The sequence below is a fragment of the Olea europaea genome, chromosome 10 (genome assembly GCF_002742605.1).
Source record: "Olea europaea var. sylvestris chromosome 10, O_europaea_v1, whole genome shotgun sequence".
NCBI lineage: Eukaryota > Viridiplantae > Streptophyta > Magnoliopsida > Lamiales > Oleaceae > Olea > Olea europaea.
The window spans coordinates 9,173,474-9,185,786 of NC_036246.1; the positions used below are offsets into that span (position 1 = coordinate 9,173,474).

General features: G+C 33.3%; 1 pseudogene; it reads left to right on the forward strand.

The window, feature by feature from the left end:
• The first annotated feature begins 1,566 nt into the window (after nucleotides 1-1,566).
• LOC111401161 lies at nucleotides 1,567-11,456 on the forward strand (annotated as a pseudogene).
• The last annotated feature ends 857 nt before the right edge of the window (nucleotides 11,457-12,313 follow it).

A 12,313-nucleotide genomic window follows, 5' to 3' on the forward strand; every position in this document is an offset into this window, starting at 1 on the left:
AATTTTTAACCTTACTTTTAAAATCACAAATATCTTTACAGTAAAATTATAACTAAAATGAAAATTTAAATTTACAATAAAATAAAATAAAATAATTATAATTAAATAAAAAAAAATTTTAAATTAGAATTAAAAATTTAATTCGAACATAATTCTAAAATAAAAAATTTCTTTACATTAAATTATTTAAAATGAAAATTTAAATTTAAAATAAAATTAAAAATTAAAATTAAAAAGTCAAAATTTGGATTAAATAATTAATTTGAAAATAAATTCTAAATTAAAAAGTTTCTTTAAATTAAAATGAACGTTTAAATTTAAAATAAAATAAAATAAAAAACTAAAATTAAATTTAAAATATAAATTAAAAATTAGAATTAAAAATTTATTTTGAAATCAATTTTAAAATAAAAAATTTCTTTACATTAAAATTATAATTAAAAAAATGTAAATTTAAAATAAGATTACAATTACAATTAAATTTACATAAAAAGCTGAAATTAGAATTAAAATGGTAATTTGAAAATTAATTTTAAAATAACAAATTTCTTTAAATTAAAATTTTTAACTAAAATGAAAATTTAAATTTAAAATAAAATAAAAAATTCAAAATTCAAAATTCGAATTAGATAATTAATTTGAAAATAAATTCTAAAATAACAAATTTCTTTAAATTAAAATAAAATAAAATAAACAACTAAAATTTAATGAAAATTAAAAATTAAAAATTAGAATTAAAAATTTATTTTGAAATTAATTTCAAAATAACAAATTTATTTACATTAAAATTATAATTAAAAAATGTGAATTTAAAATAAAATTACTATTACAATTAAATTTAACATAAAAAGTTGAATTTAGAATTAAAAAATTAATTTTAAAATAAAAAATTTCTTTAAATTAAAATTATAACTAAAATGAAAATTTCAATTTCAATTAAAATAAAAAATAAAAATAAAAAAGTCAAAATTCCAATTAAATAATTAATTTGAAAATAAATTCTAAATTAACAAAATTCTTTAAATTAATTTAGGAAATTTAATATTACAAAAAAAAAAAAACACCGACTATTAACAGCCGGTTCAACCCGGCTGTAACAAAAAATCCACATCCACTGGCCGGATTCCACCATTTTGACGAGTTGGAGCTCCCCAAACAGCAAAATTTGGTCAATACACTTCATCTATACGCAAATCTACCATAAATCATGCATTTCATACCACAAAAATCATATTCCAACCAATAATGTAACTAAAACTCAACAAAACTCAATAATATAATTATAATTCCACAAAAACTAACCTTTACAACTCTTAAAAGCCGGCAACCGAAAATTCTTTGGTAAGGGAGATGTCTGGACGGTCGACTATTAGTGAATCTGATTTTTTCTTTCCGAACTGTCGACAGAGAGAGAGGAGGATGGAGGGGTATTTTTAGAAAAGTGTCTTTAAATTGTATTTTCATTTTTTTATAAATCAGTCAAAGGCCAACGTGGAAATAAGGGCGGGTCAAATGGCAATTTTCACTTATTTCCTCCTAAAAAAGTAAAATTTTCTCTCTCTAAAAATCCCTCCCGCGTCCCCTCGTGAGGAGAGCCTGTGCATGGCGAAGTTGGCAAAGCAGGCCGAGCGTTATGAGGAGATGGTGGAATTTATAGAGAAGGTGGCGGCGGCTACGGACGACGGCGAGAAGTTGACTATGGAGGAGCTCAACCCCCTGTCAATGGCCTATAAGAACGTGATCGGTGCTTGTCGCGCATCCTGGCGTATCATCTCCTCAATTGAGTAGAAGGAGGAGAGCCGTGGTAACGAGAGTCACGTGTTTGCGATAAAGGGATAGAGATCTAAGATCGAATCTGAGCTCTCGTCCATCTGTGAAGGGATTTTGGAACTTCTTGACACAAAGCTCATAGGATCTGCATCAAGCTGAGATTCTAAAGTGTTTTACTTGAAGATGAAAGGAGACTATCATCGCTACTTGGCGGAGTTTAAGATAGGAGCAGAGCGAAACGAAACAGTTGAGAACACTTTCTCGGCTTACAAGTCGGCTCAGGTTAGAGTTTTTTACTTCTTCTTTTTTTTGGATCCAGGGGTAATCATGGGGAAAAAATTACTCTATGGACCAGTGGAATTTACATTTTATTGTGCGTGCGTGTTGTTTGTTGGGGATAAATAGTTAATATGAACCGCCGTAGTCAGTGATCTATAATTTTTATGTCGTTTACTCATTAAAGAGGAACTGTGCACACTGTCTCTTTTTTATTTGTTTATGAAAAATTGTTGCCATGCTTTTAGGTGAAGTTGAGGAACTAAATAATGGTTGACACAATTGAACTATGCTACAGTGTCAGAATAATTGACACAGAGGAATGCTATTTAGCCCCACTAGGTCCAGTCTAGTGGCACTAACGTGTCATTAATTGATAGGTAGAATTAAATTTTACAATTAATTTAATCAATCATATATTGCCACCTAAATTGAGTTTGCAACCCTAGTGGGGCTACGTAGCATTATTCATTGACATAATGTCACATGGCACTCTTTGATTGGACTGTCTGAAACGCATTCATCATTTCCATCAAATCACCTCTTGGCACCTGGAGAGTTTGGCACTTCTTCTGGAAAAGTGGTTTAACCCTTACACTAATTTTTAATTTGATTAATATTGTGCTATCTGAAGGCGATCAATTAGATGGATTGCAGCTAATATATTCTCTCGTACAAATTGATGCGATTTTGGGGTTGAATGCTTATTTTGTAACTTGGAGTATATTTTCATGCGCATTAGGATGCTTTGGTACAAATGTGAATGGCACTTTTGTGCAAATGCAGCAGAGAAATCAGATTAATACACACAGAGAGAGAGAGAGAACCAGTTAACTTGATGGTTATCATCTTAGATCATAAAACTTGTAAGGATTTGGGCTGCTGAAATCTTTAAGCCCAATTGATATTCTGCATGACCCGGCCCAATGATTTTAACAAACATTTACTGAACGTTCTAGACTTGACAAAGTCATGTTTTCTAGAAACGCAATTTAAATCCAAAATGCGTCCTCTGCTGGATCTCCTACGCGTGGCATAATTGTGACCGTTGGATTGGTCTATGGAAGATGCCTCATATAACTAGGGTTTGAGATATTTTGTTTAACCCTAACTTTTCATTTTCTTGTCTGCCGTTCTTCCTCTTCGAACTCTCCATTTTCTGTGGGTTTACTTTGTGATTTCTGTGTGAAATCCTTTAAAGAAATTGTTGAGATTTATCTCTGTGTGAGATCCATGTATAGAATCTGAGGGCCTCTTGTGATTAGGAGAAACGGCAGTGTACTCTCATATGTTTGTAACTTGGTTTTGCCCAATATGGGTATCTTGATAGTGGATTCGAGTTTAATCCGTATGGATGCTCAACGGGGATGTAGGCATTAGTTGGTCGCCGAACCTCGGGCCTTTGGCCAAAAATTCTTTGTGTTGTTTTTATAATTTTTCTGCACTTTTGGGTTTTGTATTTTACTGAAAAATACTCGAACGAATAAAAGGTTTGAACAACTGGGACTAACAGTGGTATTAGAGCCACTGCTAAAATTCGTTTTTAAAAATATTGTTGTTCAAACCTTGCATTCTGTAACACGATTGTGCTTAGAACTATCAAAAATTAATAGGTCTGTTTCTGTTGTACAGGAAAATCTCTTCAATTTGAATCTTGAGTAGATCTGTGGAAACAGATTGGTACCCTTCGAAATAAATTGCAGATCTGGTGAAATCTATACCTTGTCCAAATTTAAATATTTACTGAATCTTGATTAAGGTTAAGTTAGGGATTTCTTCGAACCCCCTTAATTTTCCTTTGTCTAGGGTTTCATGCGAGAACCCTAGAATCTGAGGGAATTAAGGAACCGTGAAGAAATCCATTAGGGCATAATTTTTCTATGTACTGCGATTTATGTTAATTTCTGCATATCTTAAATTTGGTATATAGGATTTCACAATACTAGTCAACAATCTGCAGTTGACATTATTCAATTATTTTTGTGTATGCACTCACATTTTACATAATTAGGCAAGAAATTGTTTTATTTGTTAATGCAAAAATAAATTGTCAAGTAAGAAGTTTACTGAGTGTGAACTGTTTTATGCAATATATCTCTGTTGTGTTCTGCATAAACTGTGACAATTTTTTGGGGAATTAAATCTTACCTAACTCATCTAAAATACTATAGTGCTATACTTGAACAATATGTCCCACAATATGTCCACTAAAACTGATATTCAACATTGGGATGGCAAAGGGGATTTTACTCTCTGGAGCCAGAAAGTGAAAACCCTCTTAATGCAATTAAAATGTGTTAAAGCAATTGATGAATCTTGGCCAGAAACTTTGTCAGAAGTTAGAAAAACCGAGCAAGATGAATTGGCATGGAGTACAATATTTCTTCATCTACCTGACTCTGTGATTAGAAAGATAGGAACTTCTACTGCTGCTGTTGAGTTGTGGACAGCCTTAGAAAAATAATATGTTTCTAAGTCTCTCCCAAATAAGTGCTTCCTCTGGAAAGAATTCTTTAGTCATAAATTTGACCCTACTGCAGACCTAGAAGAAAATATGGACATGTTTAATAAAATCACACAAGATTTAACCAATTGTGGGAAAAAGATCTCTGAGTAGAAAGACATTAAGAATGCCTTTGAATATGGTAGGAGTGACTTAACTGTTGAAATCATTCATGACTCACTCAAGACTAGAGATTTAGATCTTAAATCTGAACATAAAGTTGCCTTAAATGTTGAAAAATCAATGTCCAATCCAAAAATTCCCATAAAAGGTTTAAATAACTTTAGTCAAGCTAACTACAATAGAGATAAAAATTTCTCTAAAAAGAATTGGGGAAATAATAAAGGAAAGGATAAGAAGCTATACAAAGGAAAGGCTAACAATAGAAAATGCTATTACTGCGGTAAAATTGGTCATTTGATAAAAGACTGCTTCAAAAAGGCTAAGGACCTAGGAAATGGCTCTAAGCAAGAAAATGGCACTTCAGCCATTGCTACTTCCTATGAAAGGGAAAAAGATGCTGATATTGAGGTAGCTTATGTGCACTCATTAGAGAAATCTGAATATGACTGGGTTCTAGATTAAGGGTGCTCCTTTCATATGAGGCCTAATATTAAATGGTTTTCTAATTACACAAACCTTAGTGGTGGATGTGTAAAATTGGGAAATAATGATTCCTGTCAAGTAAAAGGAATTGGAAACATTGTTTTAAAATTGAAAAATGGTCAACAGCTAAGGCTAAATCATACTAGATATGTCCCAGCACTTAGGAGGAATCTTATATCCCTTGGGGTCTTAGATGATGAAGGGTATCAAATTGAAATTAAGGATGACTTCACAAAATTAAATAGAAATCAGTCACTTATATTCAAATCACCCAAAATAAATGGTATCTATATCCTAAATCCTGATGATGTCATTCATAATACTGCTGTGAATTTGATGACACAACTAGATAATTCTGATCTATGGCACAAAAGACTAGGTCATCTTAGTGAGAAAGGTCTAAAGACACTTTCAAAAGCTGGTGTTTTTGGGAATGACAATGTTCAGATGTTAACCTTCTGTGAACATTGCATTATGGAAAAACAGAATAGAATGCCCTTTAATCATGGCACTCATAAGTCTCAAAATACACTTGAATACATTCATAGTGACTTATGGGGCCCTGCACCTGTGTCCACTACATCTGGATATAGATATTACCTCCTTACTGTTGATGACTACTCCAAGAAACTTTGGATCTTCCTACTAAAATCAAAATCAGACACCTTCTTAGTCTTTAAGGAGTGGAAACCCTTAGTAGAAATCAAAGTTTTAAGAACTGACAATGGGTTGGAGTTCTGCAATACTGAATTTAATCAGTACTGCAGTATTAATGGCATACTAAGACATAGGACTGTCACCTATACTCCTCAACAAAACGGTGTAGCTAAGAGAATGAATAGAACCATTCTTGAGAGAACGAGGTGCATGCTGATTAGTTCAGGACTAGTAAATTTTTTTTGGGGGGAAGCAGTAAAAACTGCTTGCTATCTGATAAATCTGTGTCCTTCCACTTCATTAAATAACAAGATACCACAGCAAATATGGTCAGGATCTGTTCTAGATTATTCTTATCTAAAAACCTTTGGGTGTGCAACCTATGCTCACCAAATTGACTCCAAACTTGACCCAAGATCTCTGAAATGTGTTTTCTTAGGATATAGAGAAGGGGTAAAAGGCTATTGACTCTGGTTGAAGGAAGCCAAAGGATTTAAAGTAATCATAAGTAGGTCTGTGATTTTTAATGAAGATGTTTTCCCATGTCTTGGTGACTATAATGAAGATAAAATTACAGATAATGATTTTGTTATGACTGAAATAAATTTTGAAAGCCAAAATCCCCTTGAACAAATACATATTGAGGTGGAGACACCTCAGGTTGAGACCCAGTCAGACACTAATGATGACAATGTAGATAATTCTCAAGACTTAGAACCTGCACATGACCTGCAGGACTATCAGTTAGCCAGAGATAGAGAGAGAAGAACTATTAGACCTCCTTCTAGGTACCAGTTTGCAGACTATGTGTCTGATCAGGTAGATAAAGAATTCTTAGATAAGGAACCTAAATGCTATGAAGAGGCTATAACCTCTAAAGACTCTGCTAAATGGGTTGCAGCAATGCAAGAAGAGATGAGTTCTCTGTATAAAAATAAAACCTGGAACTTAGTGGACAAACCTAAAGACTGCAAACTAATTGATTGTAAATGAGTTTACAAAATAAAAGAAGGAGAATATACTTCAAATGACAAAAGATATAAGGCTAAGCTGGTGGCTAAAGGTTTTACACAGAGAGAGGGCATTGACTACACTGAAATATTTTCACCTGTAGTGAAGTACACTTCAATTAGGATACTTCTTGCCCTTGTTGCTCAATTTGACTTAGAACTTGAACAATTAGATGTAAAAACCGCTTTTCTATATAGCTCTGTAGATGAAACCATATACATGACACAACCAAAAGGCTTTGAAGTTAAAAATAAAGAACACTTAGTGTGCTTATTAAGTAAGTCCTTATATGGCCTAAAACAAGCCCCAAGACAATGGTATAAAAGGTTTGACCTTTTTATACAAGGACTTAAGTTCAGAAAATCTGAATATGATCCCTGTTTTTATTTCAAAAGAAATGAGAGATCTGAATTCTTTTATCTGCTTTTGTATGTGGATGATATGCTCCTAGCCGGTAATGACTTTGATGCATTGAACTCTATAAAAGAAAAATTGAAGTCTGAATTCAAGTTGAAAGACTTAGGACCTGCTAGGAAGATTTTAGGAATGGAAATAAAAAGGGATAGACAAAATGGAAAATTGTTTTTAACTCAAAAAGGGTACATTGAAAAGGTAATTAGACGCTTTTCATTGCATGATACCAAACCTGTTAGTTTACCTCTATCTGCAAATATTAAATTGTCTATTGATCAATCCCCTAAAAATGAAATTGAATTTAAAAGAACGTTACACATACCATATGCTAATGCAGTTGGATCTGTAATGTACATCATGGTATGTTCTAGACCTGACATAGCCTAGGCTGTGAGTGTTTTAAGTAGATTTAAGAGCAACCCAGGTGTACTTCACTGGGAAGCCATGAAAAACTTAATGAAATACTTAAAGGGCACACAAAATTTAGGACTTATGTTTAAAACTAATAAAAATGGTTTAAGTTTCAAAGGCTATGTAGACTCTGATTTTGCTGGAAATTCTGACAATAGAAAGTCAACTACTGCATTTTTCTATGTGATAAATGATACATGTATTAGTTGGAAAGCTCAACTACAGAAACTTGTGGCCCTATCCTCTATTGAAGCAGAGTATATTGCTGCCACAGAAGCAGTAAAAGAAGGAATCTGGTTAATGGGTTTGGTAAATGAATTAGATGTTATAAGAAATAAGGTGGAGATTTGTTCTGATAATCAGAGTGCAATTTTCTTGAGTAGAAATCCTGTCTTTCATGATAGAACAAAATATATAGATGTTAAGTTTCATTTTATAAGGGATATTGTAGAAAATGGTGATATAAAATTGGTTAAAATTTCTACTACGGTCAATCCTGCAGATTTAGGTACAAAAGTAATACCAATCAGTAAATTTTTTGATTCTTTGAAATTTCTGAATCTTGAAGTTTACTAATTCTTATTATTGTTAACAGGTAATAAAGAGCAAATGAAAAACGGTTTATGATCGAATCCACTTAACTAGCTTCAAAATTCTAGCAAGGTGGAGATTGTAAGGATTTGGGCTGCTGAAATCTTTGAGCCCAATTGATATTCTGCATGACTCGGCCCAATTATTTTAACAAACATTTACTGAAGGTTCTAGACTTGACAAAGTCGTGTTTTCTGGAAACGCAATTTAAATCCAAAATGCGTCCTCTGCTGGATCTCCTACGCGTGGCATAATTGTGATCGTTGGATTGGTCTATGGAAGACGCCTCATATAACTAGGGTTTGAGACATTTTGTTTAACCCTAACTTTTCATTTTCTTGACTGCCGTTCTTTCTCTTCGAACTCTCCATTTTCTGTGGGTTTACTTTGTGATTTCTGTGTGAAATCCTTTAAAGAAATTGTTGAGATTTATCTCTGTGTGAGATCCATGTATAGAATTTGAGGGCCTCTTGTGATTAGGAGAAACGTCAGTGTACTCTCATATGTTTGGAACTTGGTTTTGCCCAATATGGGTATCTTGATAGTGGATTCGAGCTTAATCCGTATGGATGCTTAATGGGGATGTAGGCGTTAGTTGGTTGTCGAACCTCGGGGCTTTTGGCCGAAAATTCTTTGTGTTGTTTTTATAATTTTTCTGCACTTTTGGGTTTTGTATTTTACTGAAAAATACTCGAACGAATAAAAGGTTTGAACAACTGGGACTAACAAAACTTTATGTGTTGAATTGTATATTTTGAGTGCAATTTTGGATTTTGTATTTTTAGGACATTGCAAATGCAGAGCTTGCCCCCAACACATCCCATCCGGCTTGGACTTGCTCTCAACTTCTCAGTTTTCTACTATGAGATACTGAATTCTCCCGATTGGGCTTACTAGAAAATTATACTTGTCGTCTCCAATCCCTTAGTTGTTTTTTAAGTCCCAAAAAATGTATAGAGTACCTAGTTCTGAATCTTTGGTGGTTAACGTCAACGAGATTGGAAATGGCTGGAGCTTGTAATTCAGATGGGCCTTTTTAGTTGATAGGAGTGTTATAAGTATGCATTATGACTAATGTTGTTCATAATATTCTGGCAAGCAAGGCTTTTGATGAGGCAATTGCGAAGCTGGACACCCTTGGAGAAGAGTCTTACAAGGATAGCATTCTGATCATGCAGCTTCTCCGTGACAACCTAACTATGTGGACTTCAGACATGCAGGTAAATTTTTCTGCCCCAACCAATGCTATTATTTAAAGGAATTAGTGAATTACTGGTAAATAATAATTATTGTTCTGGTGTGTAGGATGATGGTTCCGAGGAGGTCAAGGAACCATCAAAACAAGATTAGTAAATTTTTATGATCACGATTTGAGTGTTTTGTTAATATTTGCAGTATCCTGTTTTCCCCGAATTGAAAGCGCTCATTGTAGCCAGTATTCATCTCTATTATTTACTTCTTTTGGTGATATGAACTTTTAGAATTTCCTATATCTATCTTTATTGTTTTCTAAAATAACTACTGTTAATCTTTGTGCCAACCATTGTTTGTTTACAATTTACGGTTCTTATCTCTGGGAAAATAATTGATCAATATTTTCTTCGATGTGGTGTGTTTGTTCACCTTCTACACACTTCATGTAAAATTCTGCACTAATTTACTCTATTCTGAAATTCTCACTAATCTTTATTTGTTATCACTTTTTTTTATTCACTTTCTTGTGCTCATCAAGTGATAAGAATTAGCATAGTTTAGATTATGTTTTATGACATCACATTCTCTATACACTAGAGATAATTACGTGCTCACGTTCACATGCTTGTAGACCCATGGCTCCAAACCTTGTGATGAGGACGTCACCTATATTTATTTTTATTTTTATTTGGACTCTTATTTATTCTGTTTATTTTAGTTGAACTATTATTTAGTGGGCTTGGCTCTTCTCTTTAGGGTTTTGCTTAGTTATTTAAACTTACTTTGCTATGTAATTGAGAGTTGATGATTATGATGAATTGAGATTGGTTTTGGTGTCTCCCACCTCTTCCTTCCCCTATTCTCCGGAATTTCTGCTTCTTCTCCGATTTCTCTCCCCATTCTCTCTGGTTTCTTTCCCCTTTATTGCTGCCATTTTTTTTTATCCTGCATCAAATTTGGTATCAGAGCTAAACTTGGGTAATATTTCTTAATCCGATCCATCAAATCTCCTTCAATTATTTTCCAGAAAATTTTGCACCCATCTTCATAAAATCACGCACTCGCTGCACGTAATTTTCTACTCATTGATCCGTTTCTCCAAAACCCTAGAGCAGCACAAAGAAAAAATTTGTTTTGGCAATAGTTTCTTCTTTTTCTAGTTTCTTCATAGGGTTTTATTACTGTTGCCTTCCATCCGAGCTAATTCCAAGCCCAAACCCCAAAATGGCCCACTTATCATCCCATATTCTTGGATTATTTTTCAAACTCTATTAGAGCACAAGCTCACACTACGTATGACAAGCATCAACTAAAATAACAAAATCTTCTTTAAGCCCATAATTCAATTCAAAACCGAGGCCCATGGTTGAAACTTGACCAATACAATTGATCCATAGCCCAAACTGATCCAACGGCTTCTTGGTCTACCTCCCATCGCTGACAACCAAGCACCTACAGAGTTGTCGCACGCAAATATCACACTCATACAACCAGTGGATTCATCTAGCTAGCCCTTTCACTCCCACCATCACCAACCATCATTTGACGGCATTCACCATATCCTAGTCACAACCCACACTCTCCTTCGCCGACCACCTACACCAATCGTTGTCGCCGCACTCGCTCACCACTACCAACACCTCTCTGCCGTTGCGACAACAACAAACTTGGCCTCATCTAACCTTTATCCTACTCCCTGCCTTCGATCCTTGCTCATCATTGATACTTTGTCACTATTGCTGTCGCCACTTTACCTCCACACTCAGTTTCTATTCACACTAACAACACTGCCACCGCCAGTCGCTGCCACCATGAAAGTCACTACCTATGGTATAATTCCTATCCACCACCCCATCCGGTCGAGGAAATACACGAAAATGACTCTTCCACAGTAGCAAAATTTGACATTGGCCTTTGACCCATTAAATGAATTAAAAAAAAAACAAATTAAGTTAAAAAAAAACTTCACAGTAAAAGGCCATTTAACCCTTCAGACTGTTTGAAAATCTCTGACCGACCGACCGACCCCGACCGACCGACTCCAGAAATTTGACCGATCAACCACCGACAACTACACCAACGTCGCAGTCAACGACCATCATCTACACCGAAAATAAAATAACCAGTTAGTTTTCATCACTTTTCTCCAGTTAATGCGGTTCATGTGCAAGTTTATAGCATTTTTCTTACTAATTTCGATTTAATTAGATCCATGGGCATGAGTAGTTAGATTGTGGGCATGCTGGGAGTGTGAAAAATGTGAATTTTTAGCTTTTTTTGGAGCTCAATGGTCGGGAATGGCGATTTTCGACCGATTCCCGGCCCCCGACTGTTAATAGTCGGCTTACCCGACTGTTAAGCCGACTGTTAACAGTCTGGGCCGACTGTAGACTGTTATATATTTAATTTTAAATTTTTTTATAATTTTTGTAATTAATTAAATTTTTTATTTGATTAAATATTATGTTATTTATTTATTTAATTTTTATCATTGTCAATATAATATAATAATTGAAATATTGTAAAATTAACAATGTTAATTCTTTTTTTTTTATGATCTTTAATTTATTTTTTCAAATTTATTTAAATAATATGAATAGCCTTTACATTTTAAAAAAAGGTAAAGTAATTATTTATTTAATTTTTATATTTGTCTTTTATATAATTTAATAATTGAAATATTGTAAAATTAACAATGTTGATTTTTTTTTTATGAAATAATCTTTAATTTATTTTTTCAAATTTATTTAAATAATATAAATGGACTTTACATTTTTTGAAAATGTAAATTAATTATTTATTTAATTTTTATAATTGTCTTTTATATAATTTAATAATTGAAATATTCTAAAATTAACAATTTTGTGTTGTTCCTTTTTT